Source organism: Equus caballus, chromosome 19, assembly GCF_041296265.1.
Source record: "Equus caballus isolate H_3958 breed thoroughbred chromosome 19, TB-T2T, whole genome shotgun sequence".
Lineage (NCBI taxonomy): Eukaryota > Metazoa > Chordata > Mammalia > Perissodactyla > Equidae > Equus > Equus caballus.
In genome coordinates this window covers 60,871,866-60,887,483 of record NC_091702.1, presented here as the reverse complement: position 1 = coordinate 60,887,483, position 15,618 = coordinate 60,871,866, and the positions used below count along the sequence as shown (strand labels likewise).

Here is a 15,618-nt window from a genome sequence, read left to right as displayed (position 1 = left end):
TTCACCTATGAAATATTAGCTTTTTTTTCTCCAACTCTGAAACTGACTTGCAAATATAGATTATACACAGGAAAAGGCTATGAGGAAAAAGAGGACTATTAAAATATACCTAGCCAAGACTCAAAATGAGACTGAAGGCAATGCCTCCCATTTAAATCATTTAATTCAACTGAAAGTTTAACACAAAATACTAAGATTTCTTTGGACATAAAATTCCAGGTTATCAAATTATTTGGATAGCAAAATTTAGTGCTGTAAGTTAATTCCAAATATTCTCTGTTAAACTTCCTGCCAACTGTTACCATGTAAAGGAAGAAAAATCATTATTTCAACATGGGTCTTACATGAATAAGCCTATTACTAAAAGTCATGCCTGCTTACTGAAAAACCCAAATAGATTTCTGCATATCTCAATACTGCTCAACTGTGAAAATGATGTGATCAGACATTAACCTTACTAGGTAGTTTTGTTCCCCCTGAGTTAGCAGATATAACAAAAGCACACATATGTACATTGTTTCAGGTCATTTCAAAATAATCACAGAAATGTAGAGATGAAGACAACTTAAAATGATATAAGTATTTCCATCTTCTTGTTTACAGAAGTGGAACCGCAAACTCAAAACAGTTGGGACAGGCCCAATGTCTCAGACCAACCAGAGGCTACGACTGAGTCTTCAAACTACTAATTATACTGAAACCACACAGACATCTTGCCCCTAACATAAACAGGCAATACCTTCTTGTGGCCTAACCAATGAGTCATCCATAACTGGTTTTTAAATAATAAAAAAAGTTAATAACAGATACCATATAACTATATTAAAATATGTTAAAAATATATACATATATTGTACTAAAATACATGCATACCCTATGACCCAGTAATTTCACTCTTAGGTATATACACATCAGAAATGCATGCATGTGTGCAGCACAAATGCTCTAGAATCTTCATAGCAACATTATTCAAACCAAAACCACTCAAATGTCCATCAATAGCGGAATGAACAAATTGTGAAATATTCACAAAACGGAATACTGATCATTAGTGAAAATGAGCAAACCGCAACAACATGCGGCAATGAGGGTGAATCTCACAATCACAATTTTGAGCCAAAGAAACCAGACTCAAAAGGGCAGACGATGGGATTTTGGTTCTTAAGTAAAGTTTACTTAATTATATGTGGACATATTGCCTATTAGGCTACAGACATCCATAAACACGTGGACAGATATGTGTTGAATATGTGTATGAAATATAGCTATGCCCCCCGCCCCCAGTAAAGGAGGAGGAAGAGACTTCTGCTCTTTTCTTCATACTCACTCCTTGAAACACAAGCTTAAGAGAGTGCCCTTCTCACCGCCTCCTTTTCCATCTCAGCTAAAAGTGAAACTGCCAAAGGCCGTGACTGAGGCTAACTCAGAAGGAAAGTTGTCTCATCGTTTTTTTCAGCCTGCCATTGTGGATATCATAATGGCAAATCATATGGTTTGATTTTTTAATTCATCTTCCTTCCACTGAAAAAATCCAACCACCAACTTCACAAAATAAACTCAGGATTTCAATAAAAACTCAGTTTTCCAATAAAACACTTTTGAATTTCTGATATAAATATGCAAAACAACACAGGTAAAATCAGGCCTAATTTACATCTGTAATATAAGTTAGGACATCAGGACAACATGATCTTCTTGGGTCTGAATCCCTCTTCCTCAGAAACCCCCTAATTCTACACATTAAAGCAGAAAGAAGAAAAGCGGAAAGTGGAAGCTCTACCCTCTCCATTACCTTATTCCTGCTCAAGAAGGCAGCTCCCCCTGGTTACAGCCATTCCAAACTGAGAAGTGGAAAAGAGTTCCTGAGCTGCCTCAGGTGGCATCTGAAGAGCTCATCCAGACCACCTCATTTCGGTCATTCCAAATTTTAAGGTGATACCCATTACCAGAAGCAGGCACACATGTAGTTTTTTTAAGAGATGACCAATATACAGCGTAATCTCAGCAAATTACAAAATATATTTCTTTTTCAAAAATGCCACTTTAAATATTATCAAACAGAGATGTAAAGTGCTAAAATTTTTTTTAAGTAGAGTTTTAAAAATACACAGATATCAGGGCCAGCCGGATGGCATAGTGGTTAAGTTCGTGCGCTCTGCTTCAGTGGCCTGGGGTTCACTGGCTCAGATCCTGGGTGTGGACCTATGCACTGCTTATCAAGCCATGCTGAGGTGGCATCCCACGTAAAAGAAGTAGAAAGACTTACAACTAGGATATACAACTACGTACTGGGGCTTTGGGGAGAAAAAAAAAAGGACGTAGATTGGCAACAGATGTTAGCTCAGGGCCAGTCTTCCTTACTTAAAAAAAAAAAAAGACCACACAGCTATCCCATAGCACCGTTTGAATTCTGCCCATGTGAATTTATTAGCTATTCAAAAGTTAAAATACATTTAAATGTAAAAATAAAATAAAAGGCCATCAGCAGCTGCATTAAATGTGTCTGTTTTCTATTGTCTCTAAAACAAGGCAGAAACACATGAGATTCAACAATAATTTCTTTCCTTTAAGGTTTCATTAAAGGATGATTAAATTTAACCCTATTCAGAGATGTGAAATGTTGACATGCTACATTATAACCACTCAGAGAAATACAAGGTGTTAGGCACAACCTTCTGAGCTCCCGTGACAGGTCATTAACCAAAATATTTGATCCTATAGCCCACAATAAAAATAGAAATCTTACCAGAAATCAGACTGTTTAGGGGTAAGAATAGGCTGAATGAGGATTTAAGTCTGGTTTTTTTCCCCATCTGTAGTCAGCACCAGATGTTAGAGGCTGAGATTAGGGGCGGGGAAGGAAACTTCCTCTTTTAAAACCCAAGAACTATGCTTTTTCTCCCATTACTGCTTATTTTGAGTGACAGTAGGTGTGCAAACATACAAGGTTTCAAATGAAAAGTTGCAGCCTAGATGTCAGACTCTCCTAACTGTGAGTGAGTGTGGGTGTAAGGAGGTCAGCAATTTAGGGAGGTATTTACATTTTGGTTTGGTTTGGTTTGGTTTGCTTTGGGGATGGGAGGGAGGGCACCACAGAGAAAGCCAAAAGGTGATTAAGCTGCACCCCTCAGAAAAGCACCATAGAGGGGCTGGAGCAAGCAGCAAGGAAACCCAGTTCCTTTTAAAGAAACATCAATACTCCTAAAGAGAAGAAATGGCGAACAGGTCAAATGAGACCTCCAGGGTAATCATTTGTAATCTCTCAAGATCTAATAAACAGCATGGCTAGATGGAACAATGAAATGTATAAAAGTGACCAGAGTCATGAAGATGAAAATGTAGGAAAGAAGAAATAGCAGTGAGAGAGAAGAACATGCAATAAATAACGAGAAGGAACAAAGAAAGAAAAAGTTCCCTGCAATTGGGGAAATGAAGGAAAAATAACAAGAGGGAATTAACAAAATAAATTAACAAATAAAATAAAGGGCAAGAAAAATGAAGAAGGATTTTAATGTACAAATTATAAAAGAGAACACTTAAGCAGGGAAAAGCTATCTTCTCGCAGGCTTTACATTTTTATTAACTACATATAATGGGCATCATTGGTATGCATTTGTTAACTAGATGAGGCTAAACCATGGCATCATGAAGTTTGTTTTAGTACCTTATATATGCAGATTGGTCCCATCCACAATTAAAATACTTATATAATAAGCAAAAAAAAAAGGAAGGCATTCCAGCATTTGATTCAGAAATAACATTTCTCTATGTTATCTCTGGGAAGTAAGACTATATACAAGCGATTTTTATTTTATTGTTTTGTTTATACTCATATATTTCCAAATTTTCTATAATGAGTACGTATTCACCCTATAATCCAGACAAGAATAAAATATAGTCTTAAACATTCAGTTTTGAGGTCCAAGGCAGACAGAGCATGAAAGAATGTTCTCCTAGCAACTAGGATTTTACCACACATCTTGAATTGGTGTCTACAACAGTCACCACTCCCCCACCCACACACACACCCTGGATCAGGTGTGTGGATTTAAGGCTAGTGCTATGACTGATGAACCCACTGCAAGGAAGACCCCTCCCAAGACTCCAAAATAAGCATCCATAGAATCATATTTTTAAAACTATGCTCTATTGAAATATCTCAAAATCTGAACCTGTCATTATTGTACCCATTTTTGCTATAGATCCACAATTTTTTTTAAAAAATGATATACCCAAAAACCTTTTTTCTGCAGAAGGCAGGAATAAAACAGTTCTCCGTGATAAAAAAGAGCAAGATGTTAACATAGTATCACAAAGATAATTCTCTTCAAATGTCCTTTTTCTTTTCAAAGGCTATCTATCTTGCACCTTTAGGCCATTTATAGTCTATGAAGAATAAACAAGTTATAATCCATCCACAAATATTTTCTGAATAAGTCACAAAGCACCTACGAATTCCCCCCATCCCTGTGCGCATGTGTTTTTGCAGAGTGACTGTTCCGTCCACCAAGAGGTGGACTCTCTTGCTCCATCCCTTTAATCAAGGCTTGGTCATGTGACTAGCTTAGGTCAATGAGTTGTGTAAATGCAACAGAAGCAAAGGCTTGCACAGCTCCAGTGCATTGGTGGGCCCCTTCTCCTCCTGCTGGGAACCATTACGCAATCATGTGAACATGCCCAGGCTCTTCCTCGAGGATGAAAGACACATGGAAAGAAGCTCCAGCCATCTAGCTGAGGCCCCAGACACACAAAGTGAGGCCATCCAGTCACAGCTGAGTGGCTCAGCTCACAGGATCCCCCCCGCCCCCAGCCAACCCAAAGAATCATGGGAAATAATGAATAATCCTTCTCTTAAGCCTCTAGGTTCACAGCAGCAAAAGCAAACTGACATAGACACTAAGTGCTAAACACCGTAACAATATCTGTAAAGCACCTAACACAGTACCTAGCATCTATGATTACCTTATAAATGCTAGCATTTTATTCTTTCTTCTAGGTCCTCCAGAGAGCGGAAAAAGCTATGGTGATGCTCACCTTATCACAGTGTCAGAAAATCTGGAGGGTTCTTAAAACTCTGATGACTGAGCTCCACCTGCAGGGTTTCTGCTTCAGTGAGTCTAGGGTGGAGACTGAGAATCTGCCTTTCCAACAAGTTCCCCAGGAGCTGCCGCTGCTGCAGATTCTGCAGGTCGGCAGAGCACACTGTGCAAACCCTAAGATTTACAGTCCACGTCATTCGTTCAACAATACTTCTTAAACACATCTATATTCAGGAAGACGCTGGGCTAAAGACTACAGAGAAACAACAGTGTAATAAGTAAAGCAGGGCGCAGGTGTTGCTGGGGCTAGAGGTGTGCCTAGAGGAAGGCTTCTGGCTGTGTGTGTTGGGGAAGTGAGGAGATGTGGCTCAAGGATGACAATCACCTCACACCCTCCATCTGCCCCAAGAGTACCACACACGTCTGCTTCCCAAACATATGAGGCTATAGAGTTAGCCTATAACATGTTCTCACTATTTTCCTCCTTTTCTGACATTCTGAAAATTCTATCAGACAAGGCCAGTGCAACCTTCTAGAGAATGGCCTAGGTTTTAAACACAAGCATTCATAATTCCTGCTGTAGAAATAATGACATGGAGTTAACCTGGCCTGAGGCATTTCAGTTGGATTCTCCTTTTGCCTAATTTGCTTCCAGAGAGTGTGCCCAAGTTCTAGAATACAGGAATGTGTCTAATTCCTAGTGCCTAATTTCTACTATGTCATGACTAAGGTAATGACTGAATCTGAGCTATGAACTTTCACATTTCCAGTGTTAAAAGAGAAAATGTTTGCCATTTTCTGGATGAAGAAGCCAAGAAACATAAGTTTGTGGGTACTTCTGACACGACAAAACCTACACTTTCCAAAAATACGTGATGTCCTGGTAAAAACATTTGACTACAAGTCCAAAGATCAGAATTCTGGATGTGTTCTGTGGATCCTGGACAAATCACTTAACCTCCTTGGTTTGGGCCTCAGATTCCTCACCTGAAAAAAGGAAGTTGGTGACCAGTGATTCTCAAATTTGCCTTTGTGTTACCATCACGTGGCTGTTTTGTAAAATCCTCATGCCCAGGCAATATCCTAGAACAACTAAATCAAAACCTCTGGAGGTGGTACCCGGATATCAGAGTTGCTTATACTCCCCAAGTAACTCCATTGTGCAGCCAACGTGGAAAACCACTGAGTGAGAGATCTCCAGGTGCCTTCTCACATTCGCTGGCTCCCATCACAATCACCTGAGGAGCTTACAGATCCTATCACTGCCAGGGGCCACGCCCGCCTAAGTCAGTCCGGGCCTCAGAGGGTATCGAGGCACTGGCGTTGCTATAAAAGCTCTCCAGATGATTCCGATGGATCGCCATTGACTGGGACTCAAAGTCAAGGCCCACATGCTTAATTTACAGAAAAATTAACCTTAGAATGCTTTAACTGGCAAGCTCTTATCTGGTTACAATACGGTTGTTAACAAAAACCTGGAATTACATACAAATTTCTAGGAAAACAAAATATATACAAAACCACTAACCACAATCCTGTGAGCCAAAGCAATATCCCAAGAATTATCCTACTGATAATTCTGGAATAAATCCCTGACATGATCTGACTTACTGGGAAATTACAATTACAGTATATTAGCAGAGAAATAAAAAGAACACATGTAAAGACATAATTTGAGTCTTAACAAGCTACTGCACAAATCAAATTCAGTAAACAAATATAAAAACAAACTGTGAAAGTCAAATGCATACTTTATTAAAAACGTCAACCCATTTGGCTTATTCAATCACTTGAAGAGAGAGAGAAAGAGAAAATGTTACATGTTAAAAAAAAAATCTCAGGAAGAGATTTAAACATTTACACTTCTTGGATCTTGAATGTTTGACAAGTTCTCATGAAAAAAAAATTTTTAATCATTCATGACTTGAGCATGTGGAAAGTCAGATTTAGAGGGAATTTACCCTTTCTTTGGTGCTGAAATACCAGATTATTAATAAAAATAATCTTTAAAGCACCCAGGAAAATAACAATAAAAGCAGCAGCTATTATTACAGATTATGGTCTATAATGTTAGTCACTTGCAAAATCTGGGTACAGGAGGCTAAAATGACACAATTTTAAATACTGTACTTACAGAAGTGGGAAAAGATAGTATTTTCAATGAGAAAGCATATAATATTTTTAATATTTCAACGTATTATAGATTACTCAAAATATGTTTAGCCACTTAAAAGACAATGAACTCAAAGGTTAAAATGAGTAATCCTCTAACAAATGGCTGGTCAAATTAGTCACTTAGCCTTTTAAGTAAGCATTAAGCATTAAGACAGGTCTGAACAATCTTAATTTTCATTTTGTAAAGAACTTTGTTGGGCTTAACCACATCACTGACTTCATTTACATGACATGGTTTTCTTCCTTCACTCCGTGTGGTATGGGGAACAGCGAGGGGACTTCCTAAAACGGGCTGGGCCTGCCCACTGCCCATCTTGAAGGTGCCTTTACAATTTTGTTGTTGTTTTAATATGGGCTAGAGACAACTCTAAGCTACTCCATTGCTAACAACAGCAACATAAACTTTGTTAAAACTCCTAAGGGTTAAGAATTAAGAATAATAGGATTTCCTCAAAAACATGCTTCAAAAATGGCGACCAGCTGAGGACTCCACCTCTGTCAGCATGACGCTTTGAGCTGTAACCTAGCACAGCCTCCTGAAAGACCCCAGGATGACTGGGGGAAGGTGAAGAGCTTACCTGGATTGTAAGAGGAAGGCGAAACAGATTTCTTCAAATACATAAAGGAAAATATACATACTTGAATCAGAGATGATAAAGAATATCAATTTGCCAAAAATAATTAACTGAATCATATTGATAATTTTCGAGATAATCCTGTAAGCAAGCCACTAATGTGCCATAAATCTACAATCCCTCCAGGAGAGACTCCCACACCCCCACAGGCCCACATCAGGCTGGCTGTCAGATTGCCGCCCTGCTTCATCTCTTGGCCCGTGCATCTAGCCTCCCTCCTTACTGCACCTTCACACACACGATCTGCAGTTACCTAAGGTGCTTCTGTTTCAGCCACTGGGGTCCCTTCTTCTCACATCCAGTCCTCTCCAGCTGGAACAGTTCCCAGTTTGCTTTTTACTCTCACTAAAGCCTCCTTGGCCTTATGCAGAATTGTTCATGTGCTTACACATATCTTTCTGAGAAAAAGAATCCATGGTCTCTACTAGACTCTTAAAGGTGTCTATGAGCCAAGAGAGATTAGGAACTAGCGCTCTCCAGAGCTGCCGACTAAAAGCTTAAGTGAAAGTTCTGTGCCGTGTGGGTGCCAAATACCTAAGTCACACATGCAAACACTTGCTACCAATGCAGGTCCCCAGTTTCCAAGGGACTTACCACCAGGAGCAAAAGATGAAAAGAAAGTTCAAATCCCAAAAGAGCCTACCCATAAAAATCATCACATGTCCCTATGTTTTGGGAGGCAAGGTCAGAAGAGAAAAGAGGAAGATGTTTGCCTGGATCCATCGAGACACACTTTCAATCTGCACTTCAGGCTGCAGCCAGCTCAGCGGAAGCAGCTCAGACATTTATACTATCAGTGGATTCTACTATTAAATTAATTGCTCCCTAAAACATTTAAAACACATTGGAACTTTCATTTAGTAATGGAAAAAAAATTTAGTGAAGTTAGCAAGGGGCTTAACATATGAATGAAGAAAATATTTTCTTGGCAGTTATAAATACATATGTATATATTTTAATACAGTATTCGATTTCGTCAGTTGAATTTAACTGCTTTATTCTAACAGGAGAATTCTTTGGCTGAGATACTGAGGGAGGTAACATCTAAACCTGTAGTGCTGATGAAAATTAAATGAGAGAATCTAGCGAAGTCTTTACTCCAGCCAATGCTCGCAGGCACTCCGTTATGCATAGCTCTCATGCACAGTCATTTGATGGACAAATTTTGGTTAGTGAAACATATTCACTGAGCAAGCAATTCCAGGTAATTTGCTAGTTGCGATTATTGCAATGTGTAATTTTTACTTGTGATAATGACCCAAGAGATTTAGAATACACGATTTGTAGAATAATGAAGGCAACTCTACGTATTTCTTTAGGCTACTGAAGAAGAGACACTGAATTTATGAGGCCTGAGATTTATCTTTCAAGCCCTAATGTACAGCAGTTTGTAGGTCTCCGCTTCCCCACCGTAACTGCTATTTGCTATTAAATACAGCTCCTTGCAAAGTGTCGAGGGCACCAGAGAGACCTCCAGGGTGTATGTTCATGGAGCGAACCACCTCCTCAGGACCCTCAAAGCTCAGGACAAAGGAGCCCCCTCAAGCACTCTGTCCCTGCCGTCCCCCTTCCTCGAGCTGAAAGTCGGGGTGGAGGGTGCACAGTGGAAGGCCAGCTCAACCGTGCCCTCCTCAGCTGTGTCCTAGAAGTCTCGCAAGTGCTAGTTGTAATTATCCGTTCTATTAGTCTAACAGGTGGGGTGGGTAGTGGGAGGGAAAGCAGTGCCTTCTTAGTCAAAAATCAAATTAAGATCATCTTGAAGTTGATTAATATGACAAAGTTAATAAAGCTGGGGTATATTCTCTAAGATAATGGAATAAACTTAAATTTATAGTGGTATACCCCTTGAAGTGGCTACCTGTTTCTTCATTATACTCTTTTTTTCAAGTTACATTTTCCCCTCCAAAATGTACTGCTGGCTTAAAAATATTTGAAACTAGGAGCAGTGCCTGGAACAGGCAAGCCATGCAATGACAGGAGCGCTTTCTAGGGCAGCGCTGACAGGAAGTGTCCCCCATGCAGCCAAGAACCTGTGCTTCTTTCTCTTAAGCTACAACTGTACTCCACGAACTTAGCAGTTCTCACATAGCACTCTGACTTCACACAAACTCCCTAACTCCAACATTTTTAATATGTAGAAATGTAAATGACTGAAAAAAAGCAACTTCCTAAACCGGCACTGCCCTACATGGGTGGTCACTCAGCACACGTGCTGTTCAGCAATTCAGATGTGCTAGTCTACCCAGATCTACCGTAAGGGCAAAAGCACACTGCACTTCTGAGACTTAGTATGAAAAAAAGGTAAATATTAAGAATTTGTTATATTGATTACATGTTGAAATGATAATATTTTAGATATTTTATTTCAGGTTAAACAAAATATATTATTAAAATTAACTTCATCTACTTTCTATTTTTTAAATACAGATACTAGATAATTTAAAATGACATGTGCCTTGCATTATATTTCTATTGGACACCATTGTCCTTTAGCTCATCTGCTCGCACCTTCTGTTTTATCTGTTGCTTTATTTCCATTTTTCTTTAGTTTCTGGCTGCTCCTTAAGAATCCTTGAATGCACTTAGATATTCTCCTGTAGCAGAATAGAGTCCCTCTGTCCCTGCTCCGTAAGTGAGAGAGCGTTCCACTTCTAATACCCTTCACTGCCAACTACCTCAAAAAAAATAAGCAACTCTACATCCAGCAGCTCCTCTTCCTCACCGCACAGCAACTTCTACATCCACCACCACAATAACTGTGCCTCAGAGTCAGACTCCCACCACCTCTCACCCAAATGACAGCCATGGGCACCCATCGGTTCCCCTGCCTCCCTTTTACCCCCTGATACATTTCCATGCTTTTCCTACGATCATCTTTCTAAAGGTAGATCACTTCACTCACCTCCTGAAACAAATGTCAATGGTATCCTAATTTTTATAAAGTTCACATTTCTGAGCATGGTATTCATTCTCTCTAGCCTGAACTGACAATCCCAGCCTTAATTTTCATTACATCTCTTCTTAAAACATCTCAGCCAACTTCTTATACTATTACTTGGAATTCCCTGGAATGCCAGGTACCTTCAGAAGCCCCTCTCATGACACATGCCATTGCTTCAGACTGCAGGACTCCTCCCTTGCGCGGTGCTTGCCCAAATCCATTCAACCCTTAGTGAGGCCATCACCAGCCCCAAAGCTGCAATGAACCCCCCTGCTCTCTAAGCCCCATCCACTCTGCCAGGATCAGCAGTGCAGCCTTTATATTTTTTCTTCCCTTGAATTATATTCACCTATCTGTCTCCTCTGCTATGATTCTTTTTTAAAGAACAAAAGAATGAAAGAGAGGAAAGGAGAAAGGGAGGAAAAGGAAAAAAAAAAAAAAAAAAACAGAACAAAAAAGATTCTTAAGGATAGGAAGCAGGTCATGTTAACCACCGTGTTCCCACAGCACCCATTCCCATGATCTGCACGTAGCGGGGACTCAGTGGGATAAACGTCTGCTAAATGAGAACAGTGTGAATGAAATTTGTCAAAAGGATAAGTGTTTGCTAAGTAAGAACAGTATAAGTGAAATTTGTTCCAGTTTTATAAACTCAGAAATTCAAAGAGATTTTTAATTCTCACTTTAACATGGCATTACACATAACATGTGTTGAGTTAATGAATAAATGAATTAACTTCTATATACACTCAAGACACCTTCTGCCCGGAGAGGTCTCAACAAACATAACTGTCCTTACCAAACAAATGATATTTCAGGACAAGAAACTCAGCCCTCCAAGGGAAGCTGCCTCTACTCTCAAATATTCACCAAACTTTACTTGAAAGCAAAAATAGAACTTGTTATTTTATTTATATGGTCTAATGAACTGACTCATTAAACTTCTCATAAAGCCGGAGTGAGTATGCAACCCCTATCTGCTCTCAGCAAGCGGATTTTTCTCCTTAAAGGTCACAGAGCCATGAGGAGCCTTCACCCCTCACTCAGCTTTGCCAACAGCTGGCTGAGAAGCAACTCAAAGAAAAGAGGTGCCACAGGAAACAGCATATGTTCCACCAGGTTATTTTTAAAGTTAAAAATTAATGGGTAGAAATTTCAAAAAGAGACAGCGAAAAAAATCTGAAAACTGTTAAAATATAGATCAACAAGATAGAAATGTTTAGAAACTAAATCTTAATTTACCAGAATTAAAGACACATAAATGAGGCCAATTCCAGCTATGGATTTGTGTAAAACATTCATTGTTGCTTCCAAAAATTTGCAAAAAAAATTTTTTTAAAGCAACTTTCATTTTCATTACAAAACTAAAAATGGAACTATATGAACTACTAAGCTACTGTTATAGAGCTGTTCGGAGACACGAATTAAGACTCTTTTAGGCTTACTTGCTGTCTAACTATGATAATGACTTAGTTTTGATTGAAACAAATACCAAACTAAATATTTATGTCAATTAGTGCATAGGGCGATGCATCATACATATATCTACTAGAGTACCATTATACAAAGGGAAACTCCAACTTTTCTAAGTAAATTTCTATTGATACATCCAAATTTCACTGAAATAAATTTTACCAGATAAAATTTTACAGAAAGGTTAATCACTTACTTTCCTAAAGATTCTAGTTTTCATCAAAAACTCATGATGGGTAAAGATATCTTCCATTATTGACAACTGAATGGTTGTACTAACTAGCAGTGTAATCTGGTAAAGAATCCGGAGAATTGGGTATATGTCCGGTAAGCAGTTTTAGTAGTTTTATTTGTGAAATAATATCACAATATTCAGAGAGACATATACAATTAAGGGAGAAATAACATACATATTTCCATAAAATATATTACAAATACATAAATAGATAAAATATATTTGTATAAATACATTTATACATATATCTTACAAAGAATAATAAGAATTTACAATCATAACACAAAAATCTTATTTGCTTTAAACAGAAAGAAATAAGCAACTGGGATCCTTCTCAAGATTCTGCTGTCAGTACAAAGATTATTCAGAATTACTGCTGTTGAAGCAGAATCTAACCTATCAATACAGAGCTAGAAAGGACTGCAGAGATCATGTGGTGTAACTCCATGAATTTCGAGATAAGTAACGCAGGACACTTGCCTGACATCACACAACCGGTTGGAAAGAGAACCAGGACCAGAAGTGGAATCTCAAGATACCGTAATCAGTTCTTGTTCATTATACTATCACTGTGTATGCAGTAAATCAGTCACTGCACTATGGAATGAAATCAGAAGACAAGCCACCAAGAAGGAACCTATGATTACAAAACTTGTCCCAAAAGATATTGCTGATCCTGGGTCTGTTTGGCCAGCTTGGCTATTTAGGTTTCGGTACTAACAATTTCCTTCTGCTGAGCCTTCCAAAACTGATAGCAAAAGTATTTTCCACATAAATGTAAATAACAAAATTTATTTCTCATCCTTCTAAGAAAATTCTTCAATTTTTCATCTAAAAAGGTGTTTTTGTTAAAATACTTCAGAACCCTAAAAAAATAAAATTTATTTTAAACATCCTTAGAGTATAAGGATAAAACTGTAAGACTAAGCTAAATTATTAATTTTATTCTCCCCACCCCAACTTTCTGTCATGCCTAATCCCTGTCCCATACTCCTTAGTAATACTTTTTCTCTAAGGATCTGTATGTGCACGTGTTTTGCCATCTCTTTTAGCTGTAAGCTGTTCAAGTAATCATTTGTTCACCAGAGATCTCATTAAGGCAAACTCTGTGTTTTCATAATATGAACTTTATATCAGTTTCATGCTATATCGTAGACTTTCTTATGTCATTGTACTGTTTTCATCCAACTATACTCAAGTTTCATAAAAACAGGAATCATAATTTCTATTTCCTTTGTTTTGTCCCACATGCTTTGTACATAGTAAATAACAACTTGGTTAAAGATAAAATCTATGACTTAGATCTCAATCTTTGAGGCACCAACAATAACACACATTCAGGATAAAGTACTTTAAGATGAGAATAGCACTAGTAGATATTATTCATTACCAGTATTTCCAAAAACTGTTGTTTATTTGGTTGGTATGTATTGATGTAAATACTTTCATGTGACAATTTAAAAATTATTTTAGGACAAATCCAAGACTAAACTATATCCAAACACTAGGAGCACTGAAAGTAAATTAAGACAAATTTCTAAAACTAAGTAATGCATTAGCTAGTTTCATTGTAGCTTTTAGATTATAAGACCAGCATCAACGCTCTGCAGCTGCTTAAATGAAAACACAAAATGACCCGCTATTTCAGTAGATTCATTCATTCATTCATTCGCTCAGCAAACATTTATCGAGTTCAGGTAACATGCACAATTCTGGGCAATGGTGATACAGCCATGAATGTATAGGAAGATACTCAGATAAACGAATGAATAGAGAGTCAGATGAAAACAGACAAACATACACATGAAGCAAATCTTTAAAAAATAACTTCAGGAGTCAGCCCCCTGGCGTGGTGATTGAGTTTGACACTCTGCTTCAGCGGCCTGGGTACATGAGTTCAGATCCTGGGCACAGACTTACACCACTCATCAGCCATGCTATGGCGGTGACCCACATACAAAATAGAGGAAGACTGAGATAGATGTTAGCTCAGGGCTAATCTTCCTCAGCAGAAAAAAAAAAAAGAACTTTGGTTTCATTACTCTACTTTGTTACAATAAAATCAGAAGTAGTTAAAAAAAAAAAAAGTATATAAGCAACACATTCCATCTATGAAGAGCTCAGGAAATAAATATACCCAATGCTTGAGTTTAATCATAGGAGATTACTAATATAGTCCAACTGAATGACACAATGGAATACGATTACTTGAAAACTGTGTCAATAATCACTTGACTTCTATGTGGAAGCCTAACAGCTGACAGAGGGTTAGCACGAGATGGTAAAATCAGCTCAGTATGACGCATCTGTCACCTGGCCACTCATAAGCCTACAAACAGTGCCTTCTGACGACTTCTTATTTTTAAGCATACACATAGTCTGTCAAGAATAACAAGCAAAAGAATAACCTAAGGCGAAATGATGGAGACAATAAAAAAGATCAATGGTTGCTAGGGGTTGGTTGGCCAGGAGGAGGAATAGGTAGAGAACAGAAGATTTTTAGGCAGTTGAAAATACTCTGTATGATACCATAATAATAGATACGTCATACATCTGTCCAAACTCACAGAATGTACACCACCAAGAGTGAACCCTAATGTGATCTATGGACTGAGTGATTATGACGTATCAATGCAGCTTCATCAATTATAACAAATGCACCACTCTGGTGGGGGATGTTGATAAGGGGGAGGCTGTGCTTGAGTGAGGCCAGCGAGTACATGGGGAATCTCTGTCCCTTCCCCTCAATTTTGCTGTGAACCTAAAACTTCTCTAAAAAGGCATAGTCAATAAAAAGAAAATAATAACCTCACCACCATCTTGCATTTATTTAAATTCAAACATGTCTAGTGAAAGGTCTGCTTTATGCTCACTCTTGTTTACGGTTATTAAGAGTCATAAAATCAAGGACTGGGAGATAGGGCTGTGTACAAATCCCAGACAGTTCCAGCAAACTGCCAAACACTGTTCTTATTGTTTTCCTTTGCAAAAGCTGGGTGGTTAACTGCTTTCCCAAACAGATGAGGGCTCAGATGGGGCAAAGGTCACGTACACTGTTTAATGGTATGTAGCTAAACAATGAAGCAATGGTAACTTACGCATGTGGTTTTAATGTCCCAT

At 38.3% G+C, this 15,618-nt stretch overlaps 1 protein-coding gene across 10 annotated transcripts in view; it reads right to left on the bottom strand.

Annotated features, from left to right (window-relative positions):
* The window catches only part of CBLB (Cbl proto-oncogene B), a 194,880-nt gene that overhangs the window by 123,703 nt on the left and 55,559 nt on the right, over positions 1-15,618 (bottom strand). Inside the window, exon 1 of one of the 10 annotated variants that reach the window (XM_070242890.1) lies at positions 8,103-8,774. The exons of 8 other annotated variants lie outside the window; for them this stretch is intronic. The gene's annotated coding sequence lies outside the window, so the exon portion shown is untranslated. Of the gene's footprint in view, positions 1-8,102; positions 8,775-15,618 lie in introns of those variants that run through there. One more of the 10 variants, XM_070242892.1, reaches the window with a different exon arrangement.